This window comes from Pseudorasbora parva, chromosome 5, assembly GCF_024679245.1.
Source record: "Pseudorasbora parva isolate DD20220531a chromosome 5, ASM2467924v1, whole genome shotgun sequence".
Lineage (NCBI taxonomy): Eukaryota > Metazoa > Chordata > Actinopteri > Cypriniformes > Gobionidae > Pseudorasbora > Pseudorasbora parva.
Window position 1 is genome coordinate 3,872,294 of NC_090176.1, and position 12,500 is coordinate 3,884,793.

The following is a 12,500-nucleotide window of genomic DNA, read 5'->3' on the forward strand; positions in this document are numbered from 1 at the left end:
GTGTGTAGGACCTGTTTAAATGCTTCATTGACTGAGCCACCTGAATGAGATGGAGAATTAGAAGAGCAAGCGAGTCATACCCCAGTGGCCTGTCGAAGTAGCCGCTCAGTGGATCACTTTGTGTGCTGGCCATGTGTAAATGCCAAGCCTTTTGTTGTCACTGAAGCAGAAGTAATGGGGCACACGAGAGATGGGCTTTGACAGCCCCAGTGGCCTAATGGATAAGGCACTGACCTCCTAAGCCAGGGATTGTGGGTTCGAGTCCCATCTGGGGTGGGTTTACAACAGAGTGGCGCAGCGGAAGCGTGCTGGGCCCATCACCCAGAGGTCGATGGGTTGAAACCATCCTCTGCTAAGACCACTTTACTTTTTTATGTGTCTTGTTCCTATTTGAAGAAGAGCTAATGCACTTCTATTCTGAAGCCATAATCATTTTCACCAGATATCATCTGTGACTGAGGACCACTTTGTGTGTGCCTAAACGCAAGTCCTATTGAAAACACCTGCGAATTGGAGCTCTTCTATGGCGAGCAGAGTGGCCCGGTGGCCTGGTAAATGAATTGTTCATCTGGATTACTTTGTGTGCTGGCCTTGATTAAATACCAAGCCTATTGTTGTCACGGAATCAGCAGTAAATGGGGCATACAAGGGCTTATTTTTTACAGCCCCAGTGTCCTAATGGATAAGTCACTGGCCTCCTATGCCAATGTTTGTGGGTTCGAGTCCCGTCTAGGGTGGTTTTCAGCAGAGTGGCGCAGCGGAAGCGTGCTGGGCCCATAACCCAGAGGTCGATGAATCGAAACCCTCCTCTGCTAAGGCTTCTTTACTTATGCAAATTCTCTGTCCCCACTTGAAGAAAAGCTGCCACAGGTATATGCTAAAACCCTTTGTTGTTTTCATCTGTTCTCGTTTATGACAGAGGAGCACTTGATGTGTGCCTAAACACAAGTCCTTTCCAAAGCATCTGGGAACGGCGCATGTGTCGCCAGGAGCAGAGTGGCGCAGCGGAAGTGTGCTGGGCCCATAACCCAGAGGTCGATGGATCGAAACCATCCTCTGCTAAGACTTTCTTTTTTTTTTTTACTTATATAATGCTCTGTTCCTAGCTGAAGAAAAGCTGCCTCTGCTCAAAGCTAAAAACCCTTTGTTGCTTTCACCTGATCTCATTAATGACTTTTCTGGCAGAGGCACTTCATGTGTTACTTCATGTGCACTTCATGTGTGCCTAAACACAAGTCATTTTGAAAACACCTGTGAATGGGAGCTTTTCTATAACAAGCAGTGTGGCGCAGCGGAAGCGTGCTGGGCCCATAACCCAGAGGTCGATGGATCGAAACCATCCTCTGCTAAGGCTTCTTCTCTTATTTACATGCTTTATCCCAAATTAAGAGCAACTTCCACATCCCGCTTGTGAAAACCTGGAGCCTCTTGGTCCTGGAACTATAACAATACTGCACAATGTTCTGGAAAGCTGGTGTAGTAGTCGCTTGTTGAGACATCTTTGTGTGTAGGCCCTGTTTAAATGCCTCATTGACTGAGCCACCTGAATGAGATGGAGAATTAGCAGAGCAAGCGAGTCATACCCCAGTGGCCTGTCGAAGTAGCCGCTCAGTGGATCACTTTGTGTGCTGGCCATGTGTAAATGCCAAGCCTTTTGTTGTCACTGAAGCAGGAGTAATGGGGCACACGAGAGATGGGCATTAACAGCCCCAGTGGCCTAATGGATAAGGCACTGCCCTCCTAAGCCAGGGATTGTGGGTTCGAGTCCCATCTGGGGTGGGTTTACAGCAGAGTGGCGCAGCGGAAGCGTGCTGGGCCCATAACCCAGAGGTCGATGGATCGAAACCATCCTCTGCTAAGACTACTTTACTTATTTACGTATCTTGTTCCTATTTGAAGAAGAGCTAATGCACTTCTATTCTGAAGCCATAATCATTTTCACCAGATATCATCTGTGACTGAGGACCACTTTGTGTGTGCCTAAACGCAAGTCCTATTGAAAACACCTGCGAATTGGAGCTCTTCTATGGCGAGCAGAGTGGCCCGGTGGCCTGGTAAATGAATTGTTCATCTGGATTACTTTGTGTGCTGGCCTTGATTAAATACCAAGCCTATTGTTGTCACGGAATCAGCAGTAAATGGGGCATACAAGGGCTTATTTTTTACAGCCCCAGTGTCCTAATGGATAAGTCACTGGCCTCCTATGCCAATGTTTGTGGGTTCGAGTCCCGTCTAGGGTGGTTTTCAGCAGAGTGGCGCAGCGGAAGCGTGCTGGGCCCATAACCCAGAGGTCGATGAATCGAAACCCTCCTCTGCTAAGGCTTCTTTACTTATGCAAATTCTCTGTCCCCACTTGAAGAAAAGCTGCCACAGGTATATGCTAAAACCCTTTGTTGTTTTCATCTGTTCTCGTTTATGACAGAGGAGCACTTGATGTGTGCCTAAACACAAGTCCTTTCCAAAGCATCTGGGAACGGCGCATGTGTCGCCAGGAGCAGAATGGCGCAGCGGAAGTGTGCTGGGCCCATAACCCAGAGGTCGATGGATCGAAACCATCCTCTGCTAAGACTTTCTTTTTTTTTTTACTTATATAATGCTCTGTTCCTAGCTGAAGAAAAGCTGCCTCTGCTCAAAGCTAAAAACCCTTTGTTGCTTTCACCTGATCTCATTAATGACTTTTCTGGCAGAGGCACTTCATGTGTTACTTCATGTGCACTTCATGTGTGCCTAAACACAAGTCATTTTGAAAACACCTGTGAATGGGAGCTTTTCTATAACAAGCAGTGTGGCGCAGCGGAAGCGTGCTGGGCCCATAACCCAGAGGTCGATGGATCGAAACCATCCTCTGCTAAGGCTTCTTCTCTTATTTACATGCTTTATCCCAAATTAAGAGCAACTTCCACATCCCGCTTGTGAAAACCTGGAGCCTCTTGGTCCTGGAATTATAACAATACTGCACAATGTTCTGGAAAGCTGGTGTAGTAGTCGCTTGTTGAGACATCTTTGTGTGTAGGCCCTGTTTAAATGCCTCATTGACTGAGCCACCTGAATGAGATGGAGAATTAGCAGAGCAAGCGAGTCATACCCCAGTGGCCTGTCGAAGTAGCCGCTCAGTGGATCACTTTGTGTGCTGGCCATGTGTAAATGCCAAGCCTTTTGTTGTCACTGAAGCAGGAGTAATGGGACACACGAGAGATGGGCGTTAACAGCCCCAGTGGCCTAATGGATAAGGCACTGCCCTCCTAAGCCAGGGATTGTGGGTTCGAGTCCCATCTGGGGTGGGTTTACAGCAGAGTGGCGCAGTGGAAGCATGCTGGGCCCATAACCCAGAGGTCAATGGATCGAAACCATCCTCTGCTAAGACCACTTTACTTTTTTACGTGTCTTGTTCCTATTTGAAGAAGAGCTAATGCACTTCTATTCTGAAGCCATAATCATTTTCACCAGATATCATCTGTGACTGAGGACCACTTTGTTTGTGCCTAAACGCAAGTCCTATTGAAAACATGTGCGAATTGGAGCTTTTCTATGGCGAGCAGAGTGGCCCGGTGGCCTGGTAAATGAATTGTTCATCTGGATTACTTTGTGTGCTGGCCTTGATTAAATACCAAGGCTATTGTTGTCACGGAATCAGCAGTAAATGGGGCACACAAGGGCTTATTTTTTACAGCCCCAGTGTCCTAATGGATAAGTCACTGGCCTCCTATGCCAATGTTTGTGGGTTCGAGTCCCGTCTAGGGTGGTTTTCAGCAGAGTGGCGCAGCGGAAGCATGCTGGGCCCATAACCCAGAGGTCGATGGATCGAAACCATCCTCTGCTAAGGCTTCTTCTCTTATTTACATGCTTTATCCCAAATTAAGAGCAACTTCCACATCCCGCTTGTGAAAACCTGGAGCCTCTTGGTCCTGGAACTATAACAATGCTGCACAATGTTCTGGAAAGCTGGTGTAGTAGTCGCTTGTTGAGAAATCTTTGTGTGTAGGACCTGTTTAAATGCTTCATTGACTGAGCCACCTGAATGAGATGGAGAATTAGAAGAGCAAGCGAGTCATACCCCAGTGGCCTGTCGAAGTAGCCGCTCAGTGGATCACTTTGTGTGCTGGCCATGTGTAAATGCCAAGCCTTTTGTTGTCACTGAAGCAGAAGTAATGGGGCACACGAGAGATGGGCTTTGACAGCCCCAGTGGCCTAATGGATAAGGCACTGACCTCCTAAGCCAGGGATTGTGGGTTCGAGTCCCATCTGGGGTGGGTTTACAACAGAGTAGCGCAGCGGAAGCGTGCTGGGCCCATCACCCAGAGGTCGATGGATCGAAACCATCCTCTGCTAAGACCACTTTACTTATTTACGTGTCTTGTTCCTATTTGAAGAAGAGCTAATGCACTTCTATTCTGAAGCCATAATCATTTTCACCAGATATCATCTGTGACTGAGGACCACTTTGTGTGTGCCTAAACGCAAGTCCTATTGAAAACACCTGTGAATTGGAGCTCTTCTATGGCGAGCAGAGTGGCCCGGTGGCCTGGTAAATGAATTGTTCATCTGGATTACTTTGTGTGCTGGCCTTGATTAAATACCAAGCCTATTGTTGTCACGGAATCAGCAGTAAATGGGGCATACAAGGGCTTATTTTCTACAGCCCCAGTGTCCTAATGGATAAGTCACTGGCCTCCTATGCCAATGTTTGTGGGTTTGAGTCCCGTCTAGGGTGGTTTTCAGCAGAGTGGCGCAGCGGAAGCGTGCTGGGCCCATAACCCAGAGGTCGATGGATCAAATCCATCCTCTGCTAATCTTCTTTACTTATGCAAATTCTCTGTCCCCACTTGAAGAAAAGCTGCCAGAGGTTTATGCTAAAACCCTTTGTTGTTTTCATCTGTTCTCGTTTATGACAGAGGAGCACTTGATGTGTGCCTAAACACAAGTCCTTTCCAAAGCATCTGGGAACGGCGCATGTGTCGCCAGGAGCAGAGTGGCGCAGCGGAAGTGTGCTGGGCCCATAACCCAGAGGTCGATGGATCGAAACCATCCTCTGCTAAGACTTTCTTTTTTTTTTTTACTTATATAATGCTCTGTTCCTAGCTGAAGAAAAGCTGCCTCTGCTCAAAGCTAAAAACCCTTTGTTGCTTTCACCTGATCTCATTAATGACTTTTCTGGCAGAGGCACTTCATGTGTTACTTCATGTGCACTTCATGTGTGCCTAAACACAAGTCATTTTGAAAACACCTGTGAATGGGAGCTTTTCTATAACAAGCAGTGTGGCGCAGCGGAAGCGTGCTGGGCCCATAACCCAGAGGTCGATGGATCGAAACCATCCTCTGCTAAGGCTTCTTCTCTTATTTACATGCTTTATCCCAAATTAAGAGCAACTTCCACATCCCGCTTGTGAAAACCTGGAGCCTCTTGGTCCTGGAACTATAACAATACTGCACAATGTTCTGGAAAGCTGGTGTAGTAGTCGCTTGTTGAGACATCTTTGTGTGTAGGCCCTGTTTAAATGCCTCATTGACTGAGCCACCTGAATGAGATGGAGAATTAGCAGAGCAAGCGAGTCATACCCCAGTGGCCTGTCGAAGTAGCCGCTCAGTGGATCACTTTGTGTGCTGGCCATGTGTAAATGCCAAGCCTTTTGTTGTCACTGAAGCAGGAGTAATGGGGCACACGAGAGATGGGCATTAACAGCCCCAGTGGCCTAATGGATAAGGCACTGCCCTCCTAAGCCAGGGATTGTGGGTTCGAGTCCCATCTGGGGTGGGTTTACAGCAGAGTGGCGCAGCGGAAGCGTGCTGGGCCCATAACCCAGAGGTCGATGGATTGAAACCATCCTCTGCTAAGACTACTTTACTTATTTACGTATCTTGTTCCTATTTGAAGAAGAGCTAATGCACTTCTATTCTGAAGCCATAATCATTTTCACCAGATATCATCTGTGACTGAGGACCACTTTGTGTGTGCCTAAACGCAAGTCCTATTGAAAACACCTGCGAATTGGAGCTCTTCTATGGCGAGCAGAGTGGCCCGGTGGCCTGGTAAATGAATTGTTCATCTGGATTACTTTGTGTGCTGGCCTTGATTAAATACCAAGCCTATTGTTGTCACGGAATCAGCAGTAAATGGGGCATACAAGGGCTTATTTTTTACAGCCCCAGTGTCCTAATGGATAAGTCACTGGCCTCCTATGCCAATGTTTGTGGGTTCGAGTCCCGTCTAGGGTGGTTTTCAGCAGAGTGGCGCAGCGGAAGCGTGCTGGGCCCATAACCCAGAGGTCGATGAATCGAAACCCTCCTCTGCTAAGGCTTCTTTACTTATGCAAATTCTCTGTCCCCACTTGAAGAAAAGCTGCCACAGGTATATGCTAAAACCCTTTGTTGTTTTCATCTGTTCTCGTTTATGACAGAGGAGCACTTGATGTGTGCCTAAACACAAGTCCTTTCCAAAGCATCTGGGAACGGCGCATGTGTCGCCAGGAGCAGAGTGGCGCAGCGGAAGTGTGCTGGGCCCATAACCCAGAGGTCGATGGATCGAAACCATCCTCTGCTAAGACTTTCTTTTTTTTTTTACTTATATAATGCTCTGTTCCTAGCTGAAGAAAAGCTGCCTCTGCTCAAAGCTAAAAACCCTTTGTTGCTTTCACCTGATCTCATTAATGACTTTTCTGGCAGAGGCACTTCATGTGTTACTTCATGTGCACTTCATGTGTGCCTAAACACAAGTCATTTTGAAAACACCTGTGAATGGGAGCTTTTCTATAACAAGCAGTGTGGCGCAGCGGAAGCGTGCTGGGCCCATAACCCAGAGGTCGATGGATCGAAACCATCCTCTGCTAAGGCTTCTTCTCTTATTTACATGCTTTATCCCAAATTAAGAGCAACTTCCACATCCCGCTTGTGAAAACCTGGAGCCTCTTGGTCCTGGAACTATAACAATACTGCACAATGTTCTGGAAAGCTGGTGTAGTAGTCGCTTGTTGAGACATCTTTGTGTGTAGGCCCTGTTTAAATGCCTCATTGACTGAGCCACCTGAATGAGATGGAGAATTAGCAGAGCAAGCGAGTCATACCCCAGTGGCCTGTCGAAGTAGCCGCTCAGTGGATCACTTTGTGTGCTGGCCATGTGTAAATGCCAAGCCTTTTGTTGTCACTGAAGCAGGAGTAATGGGGCACACGAGAGATGGGCATTAACAGCCCCAGTGGCCTAATGGATAAGGCACTGCCCTCCTAAGCCAGGGATTGTGGGTTCGAGTCCCATCTGGGGTGGGTTTACAGCAGAGTGGCGCAGCGGAAGCGTGCTGGGCCCATAACCCAGAGGTCGATGGATCGAAACCATCCTCTGCTAAGACTACTTTACTTATTTACGTGTCTTGTTCCTATTTGAAGAAGAGCTAATGCACTTCTATTCTGAAGCCATAATCATTTTCACCAGATATCATCTGTGACTGAGGACCACTTTGTGTGTGCCTAAACGCAAGTCCTATTGAAAACACCTGCGAATTGGAGCTCTTCTATGGCGAGCAGAGTGGCCCGGTGGCCTGGTAAATGAATTGTTCATCTGGATTACTTTGTGTGCTGGCCTTGATTAAATACCAAGCCTATTGTTGTCACGGAATCAGCAGTAAATGGGGCACACAAGGGCTTATTTTTTACAGCCCCAGTGTCCTAATGGATAAGTCACTGGCCTCCTATGCCAATGTTTGTGGGTTCGAGTCACGTCTAGGGTGGTTTTCAGCAGAGTGGCGCAGCGGAAGCGTGCTGGGCCCATAACCCAGAGGTCGATGGATCGAAACCCTCCTCTGCTAAGGCTTCTTTACTTATGCAAATTCTCTGTCCCCACTTGAAGAAAAGCTGCCACAGGTCTATGCTAAAACCCTTTGTTGTTTTCATCTGTTCTCGTTTATGACAGAGGAGCACTTGATGTGTGCCTAAACACAAGTCCTTTCCAAAGCATCTGGGAACGGCGCATGTGTCGCCAGGAGCAGAGTGGCGCAGCGGAAGCGTGCTGGGCCCATAACCCAGAGGTCGATGGATCGAAACCATCCTCTGCTAAGACTTTCTTTTTTTTTTACTTATATAATGCTCTGTTCCTAGCTGAAGAAAAGCTGCCTCTGCTCAAAGCTAAAAACCCTTTGTTGCTTTCACCTGATCTCATTAATGACTTTTCTGGCAGAGGCACTTCATGTGTTACTTCATGTGCACTTCATGTGTGCCTAAACGCAAGTCATTTTGAAAACACCTGTGAATGGGAGCTTTTCTATAACAAGCAGTGTGGCGCAGCGGAAGCGTGCTGGGCCCATAACCCAGAGGTCGATGGATCGAAACCATCCTCTGCTAAGGCTTCTTCTCTTATTTACATGCTTTATCCCAAATTAAGAGCAACTTCCACATCCCGCTTGTGAAAACCTGGAGCCTCTTGGTCCTGGAACTATAACAATACTGCACAATGTTCTGGAAAGCTGGTGTAGTAGTCGCTTGTTGAGACATCTTTGTGTGTAGGCCCTGTTTAAATGCCTCATTGACTGAGCCACCTGAATGAGATGGAGAATTAGCAGAGCAAGCGAGTCATACCCCAGTGGCCTGTCGAAGTAGCCGCTCAGTGGATCACTTTGTGTGCTGGCCATGTGTAAATGCCAAGCCTTTTGTTGTCACTGAAGCAGGAGTAATGGGACACACGAGAGATGGGCGTTAACAGCCCCAGTGGCCTAATGGATAAGGCACTGCCCTCCTAAGCCAGGGATTGTGGGTTCGAGTCCCATCTGGGGTGGGTTTACAGCAGAGTGGCGCAGTGGAAGCATGCTGGGCCCATAACCCAGAGGTCAATGGATCGAAACCATCCTCTGCTAAGACCACTTTACTTATTTACGTGTCTTGTTCCTATTTGAAGAAGAGCTAATGCACTTCTATTCTGAAGCCATAATCATTTTCACCAGATATCATCTGTGACTGAGGACCACTTTGTTTGTGCCTAAACGCAAGTCCTATTGAAAACATGTGCGAATTGGAGCTTTTCTATGGCGAGCAGAGTGGCCCGGTGGCCTGGTAAATGAATTGTTCATCTGGATTACTTTGTGTGCTGGCCTTGATTAAATACCAAGGCTATTGTTGTCACGGAATCAGCAGTAAATGGGGCACACAAGGGCTTATTTTTTACAGCCCCAGTGTCCTAATGGATAAGTCACTGGCCTCCTATGCCAATGTTTGTGGGTTCGAGTCCCGTCTAGGGTGGTTTTCAGCAGAGTGGCGCAGCGGAAGCATGCTGGGCCCATAACCCAGAGGTCGATGGATCGAAACCATCCTCTGCTAAGGCTTCTTCTCTTATTTACATGCTTTATCCCAAATTAAGAGCAACTTCCACATCCCGCTTGTGAAAACCTGGAGCCTCTTGGTCCTGGAACTATAACAATACTGCACAATGTTCTGGAAAGCTGGTGTAGTAGTCGCTTGTTCAGACATCTTTGTGTGTAGGCCCTGTTTAAATGCCTCATTGACTGAGCCACCTGAATGAGATGGAGAATTAGCAGAGCAAGCGAGTCATACCCCAGTGGCCTGTCGAAGTAGCCGCTCAGTGGATCACTTTGTGTGCTGGCCATGTGTAAATGCCAAGCCTTTTGTTGTCACTGAAGCAGGAGTAATGGGGCACACGAGAGATGGGCGTTAACAGCCCCAGTGGCCTAATGGATAAGGCACTGGCCTCCTAAGCCAGGGATTGTGGGTTCGAGTCCCATCTGGGGTGGGTTTACAGCAGAGTGGCGCAGTGGAAGTGTGCTGGGCCCATAACCCAGAGGTCGATGGATCGAAACCATCCTCTGCTAAGACTACTTTACTTATTTACGTGTCTTGTTCCTATTTGAAGAAGAGCTAATGCACTTCTATTCTGAAGCCATAATCATTTTCACCAGATATCATCTGTGACTGAGGACCACTTTGTCTGTGCCTAAACGCAAGTCCTATTGAAAACACCTGCGAATTGGAGCTCTTCTATGGCGAGCAGAGTGGCCCGGTGGCCTGGTAAATGAATTGTTCATCTGGATTACTTTGTGTGCTGGCCTTGATTAAATACCAAGCCTATTGTTGTCACAGAATCAGCAGTAAATGGGGCACACAAGGGCTTATTTTTTACAGCCCCAGTGTCCTAATGGATAAGTCACTGGCCTCCTATGCCAATGTTTGTGGGTTCGAGTCCCGTCTAGGGTGGTTTTCAGCAGAGTGGCGCAGCGGAAGCGTGCTGGGCCCATAACCCAGAGGTCGATGGATCGAAACCCTCCTCTGCTAAGTCTTCTTTACTTATGCAAATTCTCTGTCCCCACTTGAAGAAAAGCTGCCACAGGTCTATGCTAAAACCCTTTGTTGTTTTCATCTGTTCTCGTTTATGACAGAGGAGCACTTGATGTGTGCCTAAACACAAGTCCTTTCCAAAGCATCTGGGAACGGCGCATGTGTCGCCAGGAGCAGAGTGGCGCAGCGGAAGCGTGCTGGGCCCATAACCCAGAGGTCGATGGATCAAAACCATCCTCTGCTAAGACTTTCTTTTTTTTTTACTTATATAATGCTCTGTTCCTAGCTGAAGAAAAGCTGCCTCTGCTGAAAGCTAAAAACCCTTTGTTGCTTTCACCTGATCTCATTAATGACTTTTCTGGCAGAGGCACTTCATGTGTTACTTCATGTGCACTTCATGTGTGCCTAAACACAAGTCATTTTGAAAACACCTGTGAATGGGAGCTTTTCTATAACAAGCAGTGTGGCGCAGCGGAAGCGTGCTGGGCCCATAACCCAGAGGTCGATGGATCGAAACCATCCTCTGCTAAGGCTTCTTCTCTTATTTACATGCTTTATCCCAAATTAAGAGCAACTTCCACATCCCGCTTGTGAAAACCTGGAGCCTCTTGGTCCTGGAACTATAACAATACTGCACAATGTTCTGGAAAGCTGGTGTAGTAGTCGCTTGTTGAGACATCTTTGTGTGTAGGCCCTGTTTAAATGCCTCATTGACTGAGCCACCTGAATGAGATGGAGAATTAGCAGAGCAAGCGAGTCATACCCCAGTGGCCTGTCGAAGTAGCCGCTCAGTGGATCACTTTGTGTGCTGGCCATGTGTAAATGCCAAGCCTTTTGTTGTCACTGAAGCAGGAGTAATGGGGCACACGAGAGATGGGCATTAACAGCCCCAGTGGCCTAATGGATAAGGCACTGCCCTCCTAAGCCAGGGATTGTGGGTTCGAGTCCCATCTGGGGTGGGTTTACAGCAGAGTGGCGCAGCGGAAGCGTGCTGGGCCCATAACCCAGAGGTCGATGGATCGAAACCATCCTCTGCTAAGACTACTTTACTTATTTACGTGTCTTGTTCCTATTTGAAGAAGAGCTAATGCACTTCTATTCTGAAGCCATAATCATTTTCACCAGATATCATCTGTGACTGAGGACCACTTTGTGTGTGCCTAAACGCAAGTCCTATTGAAAACACCTGCGAATTGGAGCTCTTCTATGGCGAGCAGAGTGGCCCGGTGGCCTGGTAAATGAATTGTTCATCTGGATTACTTTGTGTGCTGGCCTTGATTAAATACCAAGCCTATTGTTGTCATGGAATCAGCAGTAAATGGGGCATACAAGGGCTTATTTTTTACAGCCCCAGTGTCCTAATGGATAAGTCACTGGCCTCCTATGCCAATGTTTGTGGGTTCGAGTCCCGTCTAGGGTGGTTTTCAGCAGAGTGGCGCAGCGGAAGCGTGCTGGGCCCATAACCCAGAGGTCGATGAATCGAAACCCTCCTCTGCTAAGGCTTCTTTACTTATGCAAATTCTCTGTCCCCACTTGAAGAAAAGCTGCCACAGGTATATGCTAAAACCCTTTGTTGTTTTCATCTGTTCTCGTTTATGACAGAGGAGCACTTGATGTGTGCCTAAACACAAGTCCTTTCCAAAGCATCTGGGAACGGCGCATGTGTCGCCAGGAGCAGAGTGGCGCAGCGGAAGTGTGCTGGGCCCATAACCCAGAGGTCGATGGATCGAAACCATCCTCTGCTAAGACTTTCTTTTTTTTTTTTACTTATATAATGCTCTGTTCCTAGCTGAAGAAAAGCTGCCTCTGCTCAAAGCTAAAAACCCTTTGTTGCTTTCACCTGATCTCATTAATGACTTTTCTGGCAGAGGCACTTCATGTGTTACTTCATGTGCACTTCATGTGTGCCTAAACACAAGTCATTTTGAAAACACCTGTGAATGGGAGCTTTTCTATAACAAGCAGTGTGGCGCAGCGGAAGCGTGCTGGGCCCATAACCCAGAGGTCGATGGATCGAAACCATCCTCTGCTAAGGCTTCTTCTCTTATTTACATGCTTTATCCCAAATTAAGAGCAACTTCCACATCCCGCTTGTGAAAACCTGGAGCCTCTTGGTCCTGGAACTATAACAATACTGCACAATGTTCTGGAAAGCTGGTGTAGTAGTCGCTTGTTGAGACATCTTTGTGTGTAGGCCCTGTTTAAATGCCTCATTGACTGAGCCACCTGAATGA

At 47.6% G+C, this 12,500-nt stretch overlaps 9 non-coding genes across 9 annotated transcripts; all 9 read left to right on the forward strand.

The window, feature by feature from the left end:
• The first annotated feature begins 203 nt into the window (after positions 1-203).
• Positions 204-276, forward strand: trnar-ccu (transfer RNA arginine (anticodon CCU)). Its single transcript has one exon. It is a non-coding gene; the product is annotated as a tRNA-Arg (tRNA).
• A 1,430-nt stretch (positions 277-1,706) lies between these two features.
• On the forward strand, positions 1,707-1,779 carry trnar-ccu (transfer RNA arginine (anticodon CCU)). The gene has a single exon. It is a non-coding gene; the product is annotated as a tRNA-Arg (tRNA).
• Positions 1,780-3,208: 1,429 nt separating this feature from the next.
• Positions 3,209-3,281, forward strand: trnar-ccu (transfer RNA arginine (anticodon CCU)). The gene has a single exon. It is a non-coding gene; the product is annotated as a tRNA-Arg (tRNA).
• An 896-nt stretch (positions 3,282-4,177) lies between these two features.
• trnar-ccu (transfer RNA arginine (anticodon CCU)) lies at positions 4,178-4,250 on the forward strand. Its single transcript has one exon. It is a non-coding gene; the product is annotated as a tRNA-Arg (tRNA).
• Positions 4,251-5,679: 1,429 nt separating this feature from the next.
• trnar-ccu (transfer RNA arginine (anticodon CCU)) lies at positions 5,680-5,752 on the forward strand. Its single transcript has one exon. It is a non-coding gene; the product is annotated as a tRNA-Arg (tRNA).
• A 1,429-nt stretch (positions 5,753-7,181) lies between these two features.
• trnar-ccu (transfer RNA arginine (anticodon CCU)) lies at positions 7,182-7,254 on the forward strand. Its single transcript has one exon. It is a non-coding gene; the product is annotated as a tRNA-Arg (tRNA).
• Positions 7,255-8,682: 1,428 nt separating this feature from the next.
• Positions 8,683-8,755, forward strand: trnar-ccu (transfer RNA arginine (anticodon CCU)). Its single transcript has one exon. It is a non-coding gene; the product is annotated as a tRNA-Arg (tRNA).
• An 896-nt stretch (positions 8,756-9,651) lies between these two features.
• On the forward strand, positions 9,652-9,724 carry trnar-ccu (transfer RNA arginine (anticodon CCU)). Its single transcript has one exon. It is a non-coding gene; the product is annotated as a tRNA-Arg (tRNA).
• Positions 9,725-11,152: 1,428 nt separating this feature from the next.
• On the forward strand, positions 11,153-11,225 carry trnar-ccu (transfer RNA arginine (anticodon CCU)). The gene has a single exon. It is a non-coding gene; the product is annotated as a tRNA-Arg (tRNA).
• Positions 11,226-12,500: the final 1,275 nt, after the last annotated feature.